Source organism: Podarcis liolepis (genome assembly GCF_965112155.1).
Source record: "Podarcis liolepis genome assembly, chromosome: 7".
Classification (NCBI taxonomy): domain Eukaryota; kingdom Metazoa; phylum Chordata; class Lepidosauria; order Squamata; family Lacertidae; genus Podarcis; species Podarcis liolepis.
In genome coordinates, this window is record NC_139561.1 from 41967605 (window position 1) to 41989015 (window position 21411).

The following is a 21411-nucleotide window of genomic DNA, read 5'->3' on the forward strand; positions in this document are numbered from 1 at the left end:
ATGGTGCACTGGAACCCTGCAGAAAGCAATACTAAGCTCTCTCTCCTTATCAGCTGAAATGGGGGAAGAGATAAAGATCTGACCCACTGGACCAAAAAAATTCCCCCACCCATGGCTTAGATGGGCACTCCAGCAAATGAACTCATCTTCCAGGACAGCCCAAGTTGCTTCAGTGGTCAAGGGCCATGTATACACCACATATTCAAAGCACATTTCCCCTTCCCCACAAGAAGGAAATGGCCTAGCTAGCCCAGCATCCTGTTCTCACAGGGGCCAATCAGATGTCCCACAAACAGGACCTGAGTGTAACAGTCCTCTCCTCTCCTGTGGTTTTCAGCAACTGGTGTTCAGAAGCAGACTGGAAGCAGCGCACAGTCATCTAGCAGAGATCTAAAGCCTTATCCTCTGTGAATTTGTCCAATCCTTTTTTTAAAGCCATCCACGTCAGTGGCCATGTTGAGTTCCCCAAATAATCATGTAGCCTGTTAAAGGTTCTGGGAATTGTAGCTCCACTAAAGGTTAACTGTAACTACCAGGATTCTTGGGGAGGAAAGTGCTTTCAGTACATGGTGTGTGCGCAGGCTGCCCAGGTTTCTTGAGCGCATTCGCCTGCCTGGTGGTGCCAGCTGGGTCTCTCCACACCCACCTCCGCATCCCTCCCGTCCTCAGCTTGCTTTGCCATCTCTCTCCAGCTCTGTATGTTATTATATATCTCGGGATGCACCAGCAAGTTAGCCATCCTCCCGCAGCTCTTGGCAGAGACCAGCGAGGGGAGAAGCCCTTTGGCCAGGCATTGCGGCAGCTGCTGAGATGAGGCTGGAGAGAGGGAGGGCTGGAAAGGCGAGGAGGGGGCACACAGTGCCTGGTAGCCTCCGCCCCTCCCTCCCTCCCTCTCTCTCTGCTGGCCCGGCCAAGAGCTGGAGGTGGTCCCCGAGACAGCAATATGTAAATCGCCCTGGTCCTGCCTCCGACTCCTGCCAGCTGCAATCATCTCCCTCTCGCTGGGCTGGCAGCGATGTCAGGCGCTGCAACTGGGAGAAGCAGCAGCAGCAGCAGAGCCGGGGCTGGGATGCCGCCGGCGGCCACCGCAGCTGGGCTGGGGCCACTGGAGGGGAAGGCGGCGGCTGCCTGCAGAGCTGGTGAGTTGCTGCCCCCCAAGAATCTCGAGGAGGAAGCTCCTGCCCCTCCCTGGCGCGCTCTCCCTCCTCCTGTTATTTTCATGCTTGCTGGTTTGGTTTCAGGGCTGGGTGGAAAAGGATAAAAGCCCTTTTCTAAAACTTGGATGGGAGAGTTAATCCTGCTGCTGCGACTGCTGTTTCTCCCTGGCTCAGTACCACCACCACCTGCCCTCTTTAGGAGCCGCTTGAGTCTTGGATTCAGCCTGGGAGCTAAGGCTGTGGGTTCTGATCAGGAAACCAGGGAGGCTGCAAGTCTAACGGGCTGCCCTCTCAGCTTCAAGAACTTTGCCTTGGTTTTTGTTCTGAATTCGTGTGGGGTCCTGCCCGTCGCGTTTTCGTGGCTCCTTTGCGACCACGATCATCATCATCACCACATATTATTATCGTTGCAATTGGAAAGGCTGTAGCTCAGGGTTAGAGCATCTGCTTTGCATGCAAAAGATTCTAAGTTCAACCCCTCTGTCACTCATACTGAGTGAGAAGGACCAATGGTCTGACTCGATAGGACGCAGCTTCCTATGTTCCTGTTCAGATCAATGAGGACTAGAATCTTACGTTCTCTTAATGGCATAGCTCAGTGGCAGAGCATCTGCTAGGTATGCAAAAGGTCTGAGGTTCAATCCCTGGCATCTCTAGGTAGAGTTGGGAATGTCTCCTGCCTGAAACCCTGGAAATCCTCTGCCAGTCAGCAAAGACAATGCAGGGCACTATAGACCAGTGTTCACCCTTTATAAGTCAGTTTCCCATGTGGAACCTGCAGCGGAACGTTTGCTCTTGTTCTGGGTGCCAGCCAGCCAGCCATGCCCTTTTACACGCTACTCCATTCCATCTCCATTCCCAATCTTTTACCCTAATTCAGGAAGACCAATGAGCATACTCAATTCTCACTGAGTTGTATTCTCACTAAAGTTTTTCTTTTGTGGGGGGATATTCTTCTGCAAACCTTTATGTTCTCTTCTGATGCTTCCCTCTTGTGTCTGGAAAGGTACCATTTTGGCTCCATGTGGATTGGTGGTGGCACTCAAACAAATGAGTTTGGTTTTAGTATGCATGGGATGCTAATTAATGTTAGGATTGTGGTTATATGCAGCACTTTATGGGGCTCAAAGTACTTTCCACACATGATTCCAAGGCTCTAACCTGGTGGCTTTGAGGGGGGCATTCTCAGTGATAGTACCCCACTTATGAAACTCCATCCCAGGTGAAATCAGAACATTCTAGGTATGTTCAGGCACAATTTGAAAACTCACCTTCTTTGTCCAGATCTGGGATCATGATTGGTGTAAATGTGGTATTTTCTGCAGCTATTGATGTAGATCTTTTTAATCTTTGGGGTTGTCACCAGATAAGTTCTACTCAGAGTAAGCTCATCAAAATCACAAGTAATTTAGTTCCATTGATTTCATTGGGTCTACACTCCTTGGATACAACCCTTTTTAAACAAACAAACAAACAATGAACCTGTTTTCAGAATTACAACAACTCTGCAGGGTGGGCAATTATTATTATTCCCATAATGCAGCTTGAAGGGGAGGAGATGTGAAGGAGATGGAAAGAAAAAAAGTGGCTTCCTAAGGCCACCTCTGCCTGCATAACTTGGCTTTAAAGCACATCTCACCACAAAGTATCATGGGAATTGTGGTTCTGTGAGGGATAAACTACAAATCCCAGCACCCATAACAAACTACAGTTCCCAGGGGGTTATCCCTCTGTAAGGGTGCTTTGAATGTTGTATGCTGTGAGCTAATGGCAGGGGTACACTTTGGACCAGGGATTCACTGCTGTTACCACACCCACTAATAGGTACAAATGATTGTATTCAACTAAGTTCTTCTCAGAACAGATCCAGTAAACCAATTAACATTACTCACATAGTCACTTACATCCCAGTGGGTTGTCTGAGTAAAACTTAGTTGGATACTACCCAAAGTTTTGCTCATTGCATGTTACTGTGCTGGAATATAAGCTCACTTAGGGTTGTAAATCAATTCAGGGTTGTGGGGGGGGCATATATGTGGAAAAGAAACTATATACCAGAATCCTATCCTTTTAAGCACCATTTTTAAGCCAGAGATGTGTAACAGACATGATGTATTGCTCTTACCTATGTCTTGCTTGTTTCAATGGGCTTGCAGAGAGGAGAGGTTCCCTGTGTGAACAGCAGTTGCTTCTAGGATATTATCAATGGACAAATATTTCCGGTAGCTTTTCAAAGTCTCCTCCGTCCCCTCATTTTCTGGTCTCTTTTATGAGATAAGAATGTTTGTGGATCTGCCCTTTCAGAAAATTAAGTGGTTAAAAACGAGACTATTGATATTCACAGTTGTTTTATGTAGCCTCATTGATTTCGGGTAGCCTTGCCAAGCCAAAAAGTTGTTTGCTTTCTTACACAGGCAGTGAGTGGACCAGGGCTGAATGGGATTTTAGAAAGCAAGGATACAATTGAGAGCATGGTCTTGTTCCATCTTCATGATGTCTTTGGAAATAATCTTTCTCTCTTTCTTTCTCATGGGCCAACCGCTTTGTAATTTGTCTGATTTTCAGTTCCTCTCCAAAAGGGTGGTTGTTGGCCCATCACTAGCCATTAATCTGTTGATATTGATGGCAGGACTGAGTTGGTCATTGGACAAGAGGGACACTTGTCCTAAGAAAGGATATAAAGAGCTGGAGGGTGGCGGCAAAGATTTCTGGAAATTATTGTGCAGGGAAAGTTTTTAAGAAGGAAACTGGTGCAAAGACCATGATGTCCTTAGATGTATTCACACCCAGTTCTGTATGTCCTCTTCAGAACTGGCAAAACAGGTCCAACTTTCTCTTTATGTCGGAACATGAATGGTGATTGGATGCACTATTCCAGGCTTCCTCAACCTCAGCCCTCCAGATGTTTTGAGACTACAGTTCCCATCATCCCTAACCACTGTTCCTGCTAGCTAGGGATCATGGGAGTTGTAGGCCAAAAACATCTGGAGGGCCAAGGTTGAGGAAGCCCGCACTATTACAATACTGATTGTCACATGGTCCCTGCATAAATATGCTCTCTCTTCCTGGAACTGAGGGTTGATTTTTCAGGGAAAGGGGATAGGGGAGTGCAGAGCTTTTACCTCAACAAATTTAATGTTGTTTGCTGAAAGTGGGATGGAACACCCTCAAGTGGGACCACAATATAATCACATTCACCATCCGCTAAAACAAATTAGAAGACAAAATAAGTGGGACCTGAAACAAAATGTGTCACTGTGGAGAGATCCTGTCCAGGATTCTGACTAGCCAGCCTCGTCCTTTAACTGAATTACTCTGTCCATCCTCCTCAGTCAGCATTTCATACCTAGAGAACATTAAGCTGTTTTGTGGAGGGTTGCCCCTGTAGGTGTTGTTATTTTCCCCGCCTCTAGAGATTTTACTTCTGCAAATTTTTAGCATCCCTCAAACCTGGTGAAACCTCATTTTATGTGTGAATGGTGCCAGTTGGCTACATAAGAATCCATACCCAGAGAATGATTTAACTTTTGTGACCTCAAGGGATTACATCCTCCTGGGAACAGGATCACACAGGCAATGCAGGATTAAATCCTCTCTTCCTGCCAATCAGTTGCTATCACCAGTGATGTCAGCTGATGGGCAGGTGGTCATGGTTTGGGGGAAATGACCTGCAGGCCCACAGAAGTCCCCCACCCCTGAGCTCAGTGGTCAAGGTGGGATATAAGGGTTTATTTACTTATTACTAAATTTATATTCTGCCCTTCCTCCCAACAAAGAGGTTAGGGCAGCCAGAGATAACAGATACTAAGTGTGGTTCAGAACAAATGAAGATTGGTCTTTTCACTGACAATGTGATGTTAATTCTTGGGAATATATCTGAGTGTAAGATTAGCTTGAATAAATAAAACAAAAATAATTTCACATGTTCAGCATGTCATTTGACTTGAGACCACCATGACAATGTAAGTCTATCAAACTACCAGAACAGGTTGCCCTGAAAAACTCTGGAATCTTTCCTTTGTGTGGAGATGGGTTCATATTCCAGGATATATGAACCCTGGGTCAATTACATCCCGTGCCCCTTGCCAGCTCTACCTGGGGGCTCTAAAGTATGAGGAGCATGATGTCAGTTTCCACCCCTTTTCATGAGGAAAGAACATCAAGTTGCATATCAAATAAAAGCCACTTTTTATAATTGGTTGAGGTGATGCCCAATGCCAGCATGATAGCAGCTAATCAGAAGTTAATGATTAAAGGCAAACCTGCATCTGTTAGTCATAGAGCTAAACCTTCCGATATTGACACAAGTTCTCCTTGCTATACCATCCAATAAAGATAACAGACATGGAAAATCTTCTGCTAGATTGACCCTTGCAGAGATTTCACTGGGCCAAAGCCCTGCTCAACATTCAGCTGGGCTTGAACTAGCAATAGAGTCACAGCAGGGAGGGTTAGATCAGACAATGGCTATGGAAACAAATGGGGCTGAATTTCATCAGAGACTAGTCTACCTTTTGTTGAATTGCACTGTCTCAACTCAAACATCAGTGAGTGCTGTGGATCTATTAGCTATTGTTAGGGATGTTAAGTTGGCAGAAGTGAGTCAGGAGCCCCTAGTTATCAAATCCTTAATAATGTAAAGGAAGGTTTCTCAAATGCATTCAAGCTCTCCTCCTTTTCATGAAAAGTCCAGCATTATTATTTTTTAAGAAGTGTCTTCTACAAAGATCAAGCCCTCTGACCCCCTTCAAAGCTTGGTGCTATAAGATGGCTTTTTGAGAGGATTAAACGGATTCATGGAAGAGGGTAAGTCTATCAAGGGTTAGTAGTCACAATGGCTAGCAGGCAATCTTCCATTTCAGAGGCACTGGGCTTTTGGATTCTGTGTTGTGAGTGGTGTCAGTACAATACAGCTACACAGTGCATCCCCTGCAGATGATGCCCAAGCTACCCACGCTCATTGACCTTGAAAGAGGAAAGGATTGGAGCCTCTTCTCCTATAAGTACCTAAGGAGAGCCCTGCTGGATCTGGCCAGTGGCCCATTGAGTCTGTAACTGGGTCTTCACAGGTGTCTGGAAGAAGCTCACAAGCAGGACCTGAGTATAACAGCACACCCCCCTCCTGCAGTTTCCAGCAACTGGTATTCAGAAGCATATTGCCTCCGACGGTGGAGGCATGCAACAGATTGTCAAAGCATGAAATGAACTGCAATTTCTGTGCCTGCCAGAACACTTGGGAACATAGGTAAACGTCTTACACCAAGTTAGGCTAATTGGTCCATCCAGCACAGTATACCACGAGTGTGGAACCTTTTTGGCTCCACAGGTCAGATCATTATCAGGATCTGGCTCACTGGCCAAGTTTGACAGGTGGGTAGGACTGCCCACATGCCAGTAACATGATGGCATTAAGACATCACATCCTGTCGTTCCCCCCCTTTTAAACCTGGTTGTCCCACCTTCCCTTTTAAGCTCAGTCTTGCTGTGATCTTAAAGATGGAGGGAAAGAGATTTCTAAGGGCTTTTGCAAGACTTGCAAAGGACTGTGGGGTTCTCTTGCTTCTCCATCCCCTTAAAAGGGAAAGTGGGGGGGAGTTCTGCACTGACCGGTGGTGGCTCTCCATGCTGTAGCCCCATTTGAGTCCCGTTGCCAAACAAGTAGGGGCTAGGGGCCTCTGAGGAATGCTTGCCTGAGAGCAGAATCCGCATACAAAGTCAAGACAGTCCAAGGTCAGGAAATTCACATGATCACAGAGCCAAGGGTCCAGTTCACAGGTCAGGGAATCCAGAGGGAGAGCAGGCAGCAGCAAGGTAAGGGGCAGGAACTACAAGCATTGTTTCCAGCATTTTACTGTTGTTGAGAGCTTGGCTTAAGAAGTTGGGAGGCAGCTGGTTCTCATTGGTGCCTTCTGCTCTGTGATCTAAGGCTTCCCAGTTCAGGCTGCTGTTCAGCAGGTGAAGCTGCCCCCTGGCCCACGGCACTCCAGGGTTTCAAACAGGGAGTCTTACCTAGTCTTACCTGGAGATATCAGGGATTGAAACCAGGACCTTCTGCATGTGAAGAAGATGCTCTGCCACTCTGTTACAGCCCTTCCCCACTAAGATGCCTGAACAAGCTTGACCACTGAGCATGCTAAATGACTGCCACACACCCCTCCATGTGCTAGGAGGAGGAGAATTAAGCTGGCTAAAGGTTAGAAGCTTTAATTACACATTTTTAGTTGCCTTAAAAATTAAATTGCCCAAAGGCCTTAGGATGGGGCAGGCTATGTGCTGAAATGTATCCTTTGACCACATTGCCTCCCCAAGATGGCCTGAATTTTATACTATCTGCAACTCTAAAAACCAAGGTGTATATGTAAATAACAGTATTATTATTCTGCTTATGGTCTTTATGTTTGCTGCTCAGGGAACAGCTGTAGTTTCAGAAACTAGGATCAAGTAACAAGAGGAGGCCAAACCCTATCAAAGAAATAAAGAGGGAAGCTCACAAAGATTTCTCTGTAGGCTCCAGATTTCCTGATCTTGTTTCTAGAATTGCACCAATGCATTAGCAGTCTGCCTTTTGTCATTTCCAGGCATTGCAACAGTTTTTCAGTTAGCATCTCCTTTTTTGCACATTATGGTTGGGCACAAGAATGTAGGCATGTCTGATTAAATCGCAGCAAAAAATGCTACCGGGATGCAATCATACCAAGGTTATTTTTATACTTTTTTACACTCAAAGTGCCAGGGTACATCAATAACCATAGACAGTTAGGCATAGCGGCTACAGAAGGTCGTCTACCTCCTGCTATAAATGAAAGGGATGGAATGATGCAAACTGCACACCTGCCACTTAAATTTAGAAATCTTCCTAACTGGGGCAGAATGCAGGTGAGAGCAAACTCACGGGGCAGTAATAGAGCACAGAAAAATCTGCTCATGCCTAGAAATAAACTAGCTGCTTATACAAAACCTGCAGCGATTGGTCACAAGTGTGTGCTTTTAAATATATATATATATATATCATGTGCTAAAGTTCCATCCAGGATAAAAGTTCCTATATAAATTGGAATGAATCTAGCTAGGTTAATACAATGTCATGGCATCCATTGATGGTGTGATCAAACTGTGTTCTGAATGCAGCTAGATTTCTTTCCCATCTTTCTTTAAAATTTTTTTTTTTCTTTCTCAACTCTCTAGCACTAATGAGGCAAAGGACCAGATGTGGAAATTTGTGTCTTTAATCCATCCCACATGCTAAAAGGATGAAATCATGGGACTTAGTCTCTCCTGCCTGAAAGGTAAGAAGCCATGTGATGTCTCCTTTATCCTCACTCAGGGATGGGAAACCTGTGGCTCCCCAGATGTTGTTGGCCAGTGGTCAGGGAAGGTGGAAGTTGTAAACCATCAACATCTGGAGGGAACCAAGCTTCTCCATGCTCTGCCTAACCCACAACTCCATGGATCTATGAGGTGAGCGGGGGGGGGGGGTTGTTGTGCTCATGGGACCATGATTATTTTCAAAGGGGTTTTGGGTTTTTTTGCCAGAAAGATGGAATAATATTCAGCAGCCTATAAACAGCTTGATGCTATCCACACCACATTTAAAGTTACACTTTTAGGACAGATCCACACCCTACATTTAAAGCACATCCAACACACATTTAAGGCACAAGCATCCCACAAAGACCCTTGAGAACTGTAGTTTCCTCCCAACAGACCTACAATTCCCAGTAACCTTAACAAATGTCTGTTGCCAGGATTCTTTGGAGGAAGTCAAATGTTTAAAACGTGCATTGGGTGTGCTCTGAGAGCACAGTATGGATCTGCTCTCGAAGTGTAACTGGTTTGAAAGAACTCCGAGGGGAAGTGTGAATTCTTATCACTTGGAACAACATACATTGTCATCCAAATGCTACAAGTTTCCCACATGTGTATATGAAGCAGCCACCTTGCACTGATCATTAGTTCATCTCTAGCTCAGGATTGAGTCACTACTGAGATCTCTTCCAGGGTTTCAGCAAGAGTCTTTCACAGCCCTATCTGGAGATGCCAGGTCTTCAACCTGGAAGCTTTTGAACATAGATGTTCAGATCTTGCTGGACTACAACTCCTATCATCCCTGACCATTGGCCCTGCTGGAGTCCAGCATCTTTTGGAGGACCATTCCTTGATCTAATGGATCAGGAAGGCTCTGAGTTGGACCAGACTTCCTCCCTGCCTCCCTTCTTCCCAGAAAGCAGGCACGTGCCATCTCAGCAGCCTTGACTAAGGACAGGCAATCTGAGAGGAGAACTTTACAACTGCAATAACCCAGGACATTTGGAAGGAACTCCAGAAGCCGCCTACAGTGTATTCCGCCACCGCCACCCCATCTAGTTAAAACCAAACTTGGCAGGAGCCACTGGGCCCACTTACTCATCTGAGAAGCAAGGTGGAAGCGAACAATTGGCAGCAGTCAATTGCAAATGGGAGGGAGGGTGGGGGGGGTGTCTGTGCACTACATGGGTTGTCCCAGTTTCATTCCACTGGCCTGGATTTATGCTGCGGTGCAAAGGCAGGGGAGTAGCAAAATTCTGCTTTCTGTTTGGCTAATGCACACACCACAGTTAGTAACCCCTAATTGCTGCTTGCTAGTAGGGATACAAGAAGGCAGCGATTTCCATTCCGACCTGTCTTCATCACAAGCGGTGCTGCTTCCGTTCTGCTGCAGTTCCACATCCGCCAAATTCGGAAGCTATCCACCATATTACCTAATTTAGATACTTATTTCCACAAGTTACGTTACTTACATGTAAACAAATGACACAATTATTTCCGTACTATTCATTTAATAATAATAATAATAATAATAATAATAATAATAATAATAATAATAATAAAATTTTATTTATATCCCATCCTCCCCAGCTGAAGCCGGGCTCAGGGCAGCTAACAACAATAAAACAGTACAACAGTAGAACACAACACAACACTCTAAAATCATTCATTATAAAATTAATTCAAAGCAAACCACTGGCAACCATTGAGCCAGAGCTCCGCGAAGATTGCCAAAGAAGGGAGTCAGGCTGTTCCCTGGCCAAAGGCCTGGTGGAACAGCTCTGTCTTGCAGGCCCTGCGGAAAGATGTCAAGTCCCGCAGGGCCCTAGTCTCTTGTGACAGAGTGTTCCACTAGATCGGAGCCACAGCTGAAAAAGCCCTGGCTCTAGTTGAGGCCAGCCTAACCTCTTTGTGGCCTTCCAGATGTTTTTATTTGAAGTCCGTTAGTTTCTCTGTGGGACATACCAGGAGAGGCGGTCCCGTAGGTACAAGGGTCCTAGGCCGTATAGGGCTTTAAAGGTTAAAACCAGCACCTTAAACCTGATCCTGTACTCCACCGGGAGCCAGTGCAGCTGGTATAGCACCAGGTGAATGTGATCTCGCAGCAAGGACCCCGTAAGGTGTCTCGCTGCAGCATTCTGCACCCGCTGGAGTTTCTGGGTCAGTCTCAAGGGCAGCCCCACGTAGAGCGAGTTACAATAATCCAGTCTGGAGGTGACCATCGCGTGGATCACAGTGGCTAGGTCAGGGCGAGAGAGGTAAGGAGCCAACTGCTTAGCTTGGCGGAGATGAAAAAATGCTGCTTTTGTTATAGCTGCAATCTGCGCCTCCATGGAAAGGGAGGTGTCGAAGATTACACCCAAACTCTTAACGGACGGTGCTGGCACTAATTGCGCCCCCGCAAGAGATGGGAGTTGCCCCCCCAATCCCATATCGTCCCATCCCAGCCACAGGACCTTTGTCTTCGAAGGATTTAGCTTCAACCGGCTCCCACGTAACCATCCAGCCACAGCTTCCAAACATCTGGTCAGTGTGTCTGGGACCGAGTCAGGATGGCATCCATCAGCAGATAGAGTTGGGTGTCATCAGCATATTGATGGCAATCCAGCCCAAAACTCCGGACAAGCTGGGCGAGGGGGCGCTTAAAGATGTTGAAAAGCAATGCAAAGGAAACATAATTTAAATGGGAACGAGGCCATAATCAATTTCATATCATTTGAAGGCAACGACAACAGCAAATACTGCAGGATTGGTTCCCTTCACAGACCTGGGACAAATAAGCAAACGTCGGCAATTTCTGCTTCTGTTTCCGATTTCCATGGCATTCCCTGGCATCCCTACTCGCCAGACATGCACAGAGCACTACGCGTGCTCCATTTCAACAACCCTTGGGGGGTCATAAAACCTGCTAAGGGTTGTCAGGATGAAGCCAGCTGTTATAGACGTTCTTCTATCCATGGAGATGCTCTCTGTCCCAAGCTGGGGAAAGCACCGTTCTCACAAAGCAGCCTTCGCTTTTATTTTATTTTCAGTGTGCTCTGTTCTCTCACTGGGTAATCGGGGCAAGTGCTAAATATTGCATCACCCATTAGCTTTTACTGCTGCTTGGCCCCGATGCCAGCGTGGGCTGTCAGCTTTAATGCCAAGCCAAAGGCCTGAGCACCTGCTGCCTTTCCTTCCCCGGGGGGCTCCTCACACAGTGTGGGGCTGGGCCAGCTCCCTCAGGTAGCAGTGCTGGGGAGAGCATCTTGAAAGCAATCTCCCAGCGAGAAGGGGAGGGAAATGCACCCCCTCTGACACTTTGGAACCATGGATTATTCATTCACTCTTTGGGCTGACATTCAGGTTAATAGCCTGTGGCTGCTCTGGCCCTGCTAGTCAAAGCCACAAATGGCCTGCAGGAACCCTTGTCTGCCCCATGGGAATGCCACCTCTCTGGCAATTGCTCCTGTGCTTCCAAAAGCAGTGCAGCAGACAGGTGGCACTTCTGAAACTGTGAGCAGGCAGCAGCTGGGGAGAGCAATACCAGTTGAATTTCAGACTTGCACACTCCATTTCCTATTTCCTGGTCCCTGAACCTGGTCAACTAACAGTCCTATTTTTGCACCATGTTTTTCTTTTGCCCCTGAGGGTCATCTTCTGAAAATTAGAGTATAAGTTGCTGGGGATTTTGCTGTTCAGGGCTCGGCCATCTCCTCCAGGTCTCTGGTCCTCAATGCAGGGTGTGGCAGATGCATTCTGATGCATCAGTGCATGTACTTGTAAATTTGTATGCATGGACACTAAGTGGTATGCAGCCTACCATTTCACACAAGGCATCTGCTGAGATATATTCTGGACCCCTGCTAGCCAAAGAGCAAACAATTGGTTGCTTTTTAAAACAGCTTAGGACAGGGCTATTGCAGATTAAACAAATGCAGCATGCAGTATATCAGGCAGAGAGAAGCTGTTGCTCAGCCCAGCAAGGATGCTTCTGGCAAGACCACAACCTATCATCAACCAGCCCCCATCCGCTTGCCTTCTCTCTTACAACCTTCCTGGGTGCTGCTGCTGCTGCCCCTCCTCCTTAGCCTCAGCGTTGCCCCTTGTACAACTCAGCAGGAAGGAGGAGGAGGAGGTTGAGGGTGGGGGCAAAACTAGAATGCGTTGGCTCTGCCTATCATGGGCTTTGGCTCTCCCTACTGGTTGGGCAACCCAGTCCCTACTGGCACCACTGGTGATGTTCCCCCTCCTCCTTTACTCCCCATTTTTCTAAACCTGATCACGTCGCTTGCCCTTTTCTGCACTTTTTGCACTTTTGCATCTCCTGGGAAGGAAAGACGTGAAAGGCCCAGTGAGAGATACAGAGATGCCGTTTTGCAGCAGCAGCTGCTGCAGCTGATGTTATGAAGGTCTCGTAAAAGCCGCTTCCACAGAAGATCCCCTGGGAACCAGGCAGAAGCCTCCACACGACTCTTTGCAAGGAAACAGTGGGGGCGAGGGCGTCAGAAGTGTACTGGATATAAATAATATATGTTCAAATGCTTCCCTTGTGTCAGACACAGTGCCTTGGATATATGGCTCACACAAGGCCTCCTCATCTCTTCCCAGCTCATGAGCCAAAGTTTTCAGCTGCTTCAGTGAATTCCCAAATGCCCTCCTTGAAATGCTATTTTCCACCCCCGTGGAATCTTCACAGTCACTTTCAAGTGACGCCACTTGAAAAAAGACCTTAGATATAACACACACACACCCCACACACACACATACACATACACACACACACACATACCTGTCCTCTTTATTTCTACCATTTCACCTCTGTCTTTCCTTCAGGTAGGTCTGGGGCAGCACACATGGCTCCTCTTTTATCCTCACTGCAACCCTGTGAGGCGGGTTACACTGAAAGAGTAGGACTGACCCAAGATTTGTTGTTGTTTAGTCGTGTCCGACTCTTCGTGACCCCATGGACCAGAGCACACCAGGCACTTCTGTCTTCCACTGCCTCCCGCAGTTTGGTCAGACTCATGTTTGTAGCTTCAAGAACACTGTCCAACCATCTCGTCCTCTGTCGTCCCCTTCTCCTTGTGCCCTCCATCTTTCCCAACATCAGGGTCTTTTCCAGGGAGTCTTCTCTTCTCATGAGGTGGCCAAAGTATTGGAGCCTCAGCTTGGAGACCCAAAATTAGCTGATGGGAAAATATGACCAGGTGGAGATTTGAACCTGAGTTCCCTCCCCGTGCCGTATAACCCCTTCAAAAATCTTTGCTCTACTTTAGTTCTTAGTGTGGACTCCATACAGCAAGGCTGAATTATGGTAAGTTCATAAGAATTATGAGGGAGAAAAGCCCACAGTTTCAATTTCATTCAGCCATCTCTCTTTCTCTCTGTGTGTGCTATCCCAGAGATTGCTAATGTGGCACTCTGGGTGCACAGAATCCCACCCCCACTTTAAACAGTCATGGATTCCCCTAAAGAATCCTGGGAACTGCAGTTTATTACAAAAAGTACTTCTGTCTTTTCCGAATTCAGTTTGCTACATGAGGTGGTCATCTGGGGATTTGGGGTGGGAACGGTTAAATTCACCAATATGTGGAGGCGACATCCAACTCCATTAGTGTGGTGGCAAGTTCTGAAGTGCAGCCATTCTCCTGAACAGTCGTGGCTCTCCAAAGATTATACAAGAACCTTATACAATAGTGATAATTAGGAATGCATTGCAATGATCAATGCAGATCTCTGTGTGTTGCCTTTCCGCTATATCCATGCTTCTCAAGCTATTTGAAGTGTTGGACCAGCAATTCCTACCCTCCCCGCCCCCAGTGTGCCAGGAACTGTTACCATAGTTGGCCCTGAAGGGTACCACTCAACCTGGGCTGTGGTGGAGTTGTTGGGGAGTAGCAGTTGATGGCTCATAGGCTTGTACTGGTCCATGGACCATGACTTTGTGTAGCACTGAGCCAAATCTACTATATTCTGAGCATGTTCATGGGCAAATGATTTGGAGTGTTTCACTATCATCTTAAGCTGTGTCTCGAGTTGTGTTTGCCATGAAGTTCCACTGCATGTGACAGAACCTGCGCACCATTCTCTTGAAACAGAAGCACCTCATGTTTTCAGTGTTCCTAAATACTTAGCTTTGGAGCCTACAGAACAATTCCTCCTTGCTGTTCCTCCCATGCTCCTTCTCCAGAGTGGCTCTAGGAGCCAATCCTCCGTGGCTGATTCACCTCCTTTCTCTCTGATTGGCTCCAGTCAGCACAAAGGCTGAGAAACCTTCCTTTCATTGGCTAAAAGCCCCCCTTCCATGCTGAATGGGTGGCTCTAGGATGCTGCAGACAGGGACCCTACTAGTATCCTGCTGCAGAAATAGTAATGGATCGTCAACCTCCTGCAGCTCTGGACCACTGCACTACTTCTCAGCTTTCTTTCTCTTTCCTCAATCTCTTGTTTCTATCATCCAAACCTGGAAAAACAACAACACCCAGTTAATATTCTCAGCAGGTCTCTGCTGTCAGTTTTGGACTGGACGAGGGCAAGCAAACTGAAGCTTACTCCAGAGGATAAGTTGGCTAAGGGATCTGATGTTTCGGGGATGCCAGCCTGTTCCGAATGGGGCTGTGCTTCCTCCCGAACAGCAGCCTCACAGCCTTGTGAAGAAGACGCTGAGCTCCACATGGCTGGGGCCAAGCCCTTTATGAACAGCAACGCACTCCCATCTGGAAATGCATTTGTAAATCGCAACTCTCTTGGTGATGAGCTGCAGCCCTTAATGCAGGTCCATCCACCAGCTGGGCCGAGAGGCCCTTATTGATTCCCAAAGAGCGAGGCCTGTTCCATCATCATTAATAACAGATGAGTCGAGCGGCTTTGGATGCAAAGCCCTACTGAGCCTGTTTCACCTAAATGCCATTGAATGGCGAGCAGGGAGGGAGGAAAGGTGAGAAGGAAGGCTTGGGCCAGACTAGAGGCAGCCTGGCATGAGCGCCATTGAGATGGATGGGGCTGGAGCAAAAAGCACATCCATTGCTTTCATGCAGATCCCATTCATTACTTGGTTGGCATCCCCATGGGCAGCCAGCGTAGAGAGTGGTTAATGGACCTAAGAACTTAACAGCCCTGCTGGATCAGGTGAGTGTCCATCTAGTCCAGCATCCTGTTCTCAGCAGCCAACCAGATGCCTCTTCTGGGAAGCCTGTGAGCAGCACATGAGGTCAACTGCTCTTTCCCTACCTGCAGTTCACAGCAAGTGCTATGCAGGGACACCGTGACTTAGGCAGTGGAGGAAGAGCAAAGGCATTGTGGTTAGTAGCTACTGATACCCTTTGCCTCCTTCTTTTACAGCCATTCAGGTTGGTGGCCGTCACAGTTTCTTGTGCAAGTGAGTTCCATAGTTTAACTATGTGCTGCTCTGCGAATAAGTGTTTTCTTTCGGCCCTCTTGAATCTTCCAGCATTCGGCTTTATTGGCTGGTCCAGAGTTCTAGTAAAGTGGTACCTCGGGTTAAGTACTTAATTCGTTCCGGAGGTCTGTTCTTAACCTGAATCTGTTCTTAACCTGAGGTACCACTTTAGCTAATGGGGCCTCCTGCTGCTGCCGCACCGCCGGAGCACAATTTCTGTTCTCATCCTGAAGCAAAGTTCTTAACCCGAGGTACTATTTCTGGTTTAGCGGAGTCTGTAACCTGAAGCGTATGTAACCCGAGGTACCACTGTATTATGAGAGGGTTCTTTCCCCAATCTGCTTTCTATACGTCATGCATAATTTTAGACACATTTGCTTGGGAATAAGTAAGTCCTGGGATGTGGGTGGCGCTGTGGGTTAAACCACAGAGCCTAGGACTTGCCGATCAGAAGGTCAGCGGTTCGAATCCCCACGACGGGGTGAGCTTCTGTTGCTCGGTCCCTGTTCCTGCCAACCTAGCAGTTCGAAAGCACATCAAAGTGCAAGTAGATAAATAGGTACCGCTCCAGCAGGAAGGTATACGGCGTTTCTGTGTGCTGCTCTGGTTCGCCAGAAGTGGCTTAGTCATGCTGGCCACATGACCCAGAAGCTGTACGCCGACTCCCTCGGCCAATAAAGCAAGATGAGCATCACAACCCCAGAGTCGGTCACAACTGGACCTAATGGTCAGGGGTCCCTTTACCTTTTAAGTAAGTCTTATACTGAGCCTTGTGGGACTGTCTTCTAAGTAGGCCTGTGCAGGAACGAACTCCTGCAGATCTTGAAGCATCTGGAGAAAGGGAAGACTGCCTTAATGAAACCCACAGGCCCAAACCCCTGGCGTCAACCCACTTTTACTTTTAATTATTATTAAATGCTTTTAATTCTTTTTAACTGTTTTTATTGATAGTATTAATGTTCCTTGTGAATCAGAGGTTTTACTACAATCGATCTGTACATAAATCTTGTTAAATAAATAAAATATAACTTAGGCAAAACATACACAGGCATTGAAAGCAGGATTGTGTATGTATAACCACCCCAATACCCTCATGAGCACAAATCGTCACGAATGTCTGCTTTGCTGGCAGATTACAGCGTGCATCCCATATGTGTCTCTCCAATGCCCACCAGAGGGCGCCCTTGCAACATTTTTGGCTGCAAACTTTGCTAGTTGTAGGCAATTTGGTAGGGAGGGGGTCTGAGAAGGAAGGAAAGCACCAGTTTATCAGTCTTCTCTTCTTCTTCTTTGGTGGGCAGCTTCTTCTTCGGAAGCGTCATTTGTATTCAGCGCTGCACAACAAACTAAATATAACCCAGGATCTTCTTTACCATGGTGATGGCACTGTGTCAGTTGACGGCAAACCTGGTGTATCGAAGCATGCTTTCACCATATGGCCCAGCATTAGAAGGGCGAGGGAGGTGATCAATCTTGAAGCATTAGGGAACAGAAGACCTGCCAGCATCCTCAGGAGCCGAGCACATTCAGCTACAGCTGCAGAGGGGCAGATCTGACCTGACACACCAACGATGCATACTGTAGTGACAGTCACTGCTGGGTTACTCAATAGGCAAACTAAATATATGCTTATAGAGCACAAGCAAAAGCGGGGGCACAAAAAGAGGTTTTTTAAATATTACCTTTGATTTCAACAAGCCTTGAAATAGTCATCAGGAGAACAATCAGATATTTGTTAGACTTCCTTACACTGCACCCCACACTATTTCCCTCATTTTTCTCTTCTACTTTCATTACTTACCCCCACCTAAACCAGGGGGTGTCCTACCAAGGTAGATCCAAAGAATGCAAGGGGAACTGATCCTGTCACATGCTGCACATGACATACATGCATGTACATTTCAGGACGCATGTAAATTTTAGGTGTATACAAGCATAGCAAATAATACTTGAAGTTTGGTATTGTTTTTATTTTGGATTACATTTAAGGGGCATCATCATATTTCCATGCTTAGGGCCTCCAAAGGTCTTAATCTGGCCCTGAAAAACAAAATTAAGCAACCATATAACCAGGGCTGGCCTTAATAGGAAGCTGCTTTATACTGAGTCTGACCATTGGTCCATCCTGCTCAGTACTGTCTATACTGACTGGCAGTGGACGTTTCAGGCAGAATCTTCCCCCAGCCCTTCCTGGAGACACCAGGGATTGAACCTGGGACCTTCTGCATGCAAAGTCAGATCCATGCCATACATTGGAAGCTCATTTATACCACTTTAAAAGTCACAGCTTCCACCCAAATATCCCCTCTCAGAGCTGCAGCTCCTAGCACCTTTACCAAACTACAGTTCCCAGGATTCTTTGCGGTGGGGAGGCCATATGTCTTTAAATGTGGTTTAAATGTATGGAGTGGGTGTGTTCCTGTATGGCTGGAAAGTGCAAGCTTTGGAAGTAAATGTTTCCTAAAATCTTTATCAGGGCCTGCCACCAAGGGCTCCGCCGTACTGTTTTAACGTGTAGGGTCAGTGCTTCCTGTCTCTTCATTAATTGCCTACTATCTGTATGACGTTCTCTAAATCACTGCCTTCCCACATTTTCTCATACCCCTCTCCTTTCAAGAGTATCCCTCGTATGAGGAAATCCAGACTGAAGGAGTGGAAAGTGTGGGAAGGCAATGTCACATAGCCAACAGAGAATTAACAGAGGTGCGGGAAGCTTATTATCCACTTACTTACTTCTTTCAGTTGGTAAGACAGCTATGGTCATTCCTGGAATGGGAGAGCTTGACCACAATTGCCCATGCATTGGTAACCTCATGGCTGGATTACTGCAATGCGCTCTGTGTGGGGCTACCCTTGGAGTTGGTCCAGAGGCTGCAGCTGGTAGCAAATGCAGTGGCTAGGCTGCTTGTGGGGGCAAATTACCGTACTTCCAGCAAGTAACACCCTGTTTGTGGAATTTGCACTGCCAATCTGCCTATCCCATATACACACCCAGTAGATCACAGTTGCCTGTGGGAGAGTTTCTCTTGCAAGTTCCCACAATATCAGAAACCCACTTTGCACTAACTCACAGCAGGGTTTTTCGTGTGGCTGCCCCATTCTGCAGAATAGTGTTCCTGTCAAGATACAACAGTCACGCACTATCTGAGAAGGGCTGACTCCTCTCTGTGACATAAAACACACACGCCCAATTTCCTCTGAGGAACAATGAACGTCAGAGGTTGCCACCTCCGGGAGAAAGGTAAAGTCTCTCTCTCTCTCCCTCTCCCTCTCTCCCTCTTATTCCCTCAGGCTTTAAAACACACGTCAACAGAGGTGGTGGCGGCGGCGGCAGCGGGGACATTCCTGTCATGGCTGACAAGCGCCTGAAAGTCCCAGACATTATTATCACGCCTCCTACCCCCACGGGGAAGGCGCTGTCGAGAGACACCAGGCAGGAAGGTGAAGACTCTCCGCACAACTGCTGAGCCAGATGGTCTGGGATTTGGCCGCCCGTGGTGGGGCCAGAGGGACCTGGAATGTGAAGATGCCACTAAAAAGCCCGGTGCTGTGAACAGCTTGCTCAGGAACTCATCTGTGCCTCTGGGTTTCCCTAAGCCATCCTCCGTTTCCCTCTCCTCCTTCCTTTGCCTGGGTTTATGAAAAAATTATGAATGGATCTACATATACCTCACTGTTGGGACCGTTGCACTGTTAAAAACTGGCAGCCGGCGCGGAGGGCCTGTTGAGAAATGAGCTGGGCCAATGGCATCTGGAGAAGAAGAGCTGCTCCAATGGATGGGGTTGGAGAGCTGGGAGGAGAGGAATGGTCTTGCAGGTGGTGGCCCCCTGCCTCCAAAGTCCCTGCTTGTATCAAGCCTTTCCTTAGTGGTATCAGCCGGTCCGGCCAAATTACCGCAAGCCTGCCTTGGTCTAGAGCCCTGGTTGATTTGAGTGTAGCAAGATCACCAGTCCCTTTCTGTTGTGGAATGGATAGGCCATTGCTCAGTGGCAGAGCATTTGTCTTGCATGCAGAAGGTTCCTAGTCTGACACACACACACACCCCAGGTATCTCCAGGTATGGCTGAGAGAGAACCCTACCTGAAGTGCTGGAGAGCCTCTGCCAGTCAGTGCAGACAATATTGAGCCAGATGGGCCAGTGGTCTGAATCCATATAAGGCAGCTTCTTGTGTGGTTGAACTCCTCTGTGTCACCAATAATACGTTGGGAAATGTGCCTCAACAGGAGCTGGCACTTTGGTGTGTGAGGAGAAGGGGGAGTAGTGTTTCTCCACTAGGAGTAAAGAAGCCCTAAGTTTGGCACTGGCAGTGACATAATAGCAAGAAGAACTGGCAGCATCTTACCATCCCATTTGTAAGGGACCAATACAATAATATTTGTGGCCACCATTTTGTTGTTTCTCTTCACACATGAAATTCCACAAGAGTGAGGAAAGTGGGAATACTACATTCCCTAAGGCAGGGGTAGTCAACATGGCGCCCTCCCAACGTTGTTGATCTCCAGCTCCCATCAGCCCCAATCAGCATGGCCAATGGTCAGGGATGATGGGAGTCATAGTCCAACATCATATGGGAGGGGACCGCATTGGCTGACCCTGCCTCAAGGGAAGATTGAATCCTCCTTCTTAGAGCTTTATTTAAGCTAGTTTTTTAAATGTTTTAAAAAGGCCACAAAATGGTTCAGGCATAGCTGGGAGAACTGTTCTTCACTAGCAGGGAATTGCTCTCCACTAGCAATGTTACTGGCACTAGCAACGGACACACTCATGGGGGTTGTGGGGGTGGCGAGGTAATCCCATTTTCCCAGCCACAAAATATTTCTGTTTTCAGTGCTGAGGAAATGTGATCTTCCCCACAATTGAATACCATTGTTTTACAGAAGCCTTGTGGGATGTTGTGCACCACAGATGTCTGAAAACAATTGTGGATTTATTGCATGGGGATAATGGTTGTCTGTAATATGAGCTGAAAAAGAGAGTACATCAGTGTTTGATTCAATTAAGACTGACTTTATTTGATCAGTTTTTAATATGACTCATCCGTCCTTTCCCACAACCAAATCTTTAGGTTCAATATCAGGGAATCTCAAATAGCCATACAGATTTTGACTTGACTTCAGAAGCATCAAAATCTTCTCATCCATGCAGCAAATTAAACCCAATCAACCTCCGTACGCAATTGCAGAGCACCTAGGATTCTTGCAAGCACTTCTTATTAAATATTATTGTATTATTAGAGATGGAATGATTGTTGGAATGAGCATCAGATTATTGCATACCTAGATTGCTATCAGCTATGTAAGAAAATTGGATGTCATTTCCTGCCTTCCCCTTTTTTATAATATTTGAGAACCATACATTTAATTTCTAACATTATTTTTAGAGGGATGCAAACATCTGAGTTTGGTGCAAGAATATTTTGTTTCAGCCTTAGCATGGATTCTAGACTTTGTGAGCTGGCATGGATGTTTGCTTCCAAAAAAAGTAAAAATGTTTTCCAAGTCTCTGGGTGGGAGCGGAGGGATATTTATAAAGCATCATGGTTTTATTACACATAAAAATCTCCCAC

At 46.9% G+C, this 21411-nt stretch overlaps 1 long non-coding RNA gene across 1 annotated transcript; it reads left to right on the forward strand.

Moving 5' to 3' along the window:
* Positions 1–776: 776 nt before the first annotated feature.
* On the forward strand, positions 777–21333 carry LOC310711678. Its single transcript, XR_014528571.1, has 3 exons — positions 777–1139; positions 8343–8443; positions 19135–21333. It is a non-coding gene; the product is annotated as an uncharacterized lncRNA (long non-coding RNA).
* Positions 21334–21411: the final 78 nt, after the last annotated feature.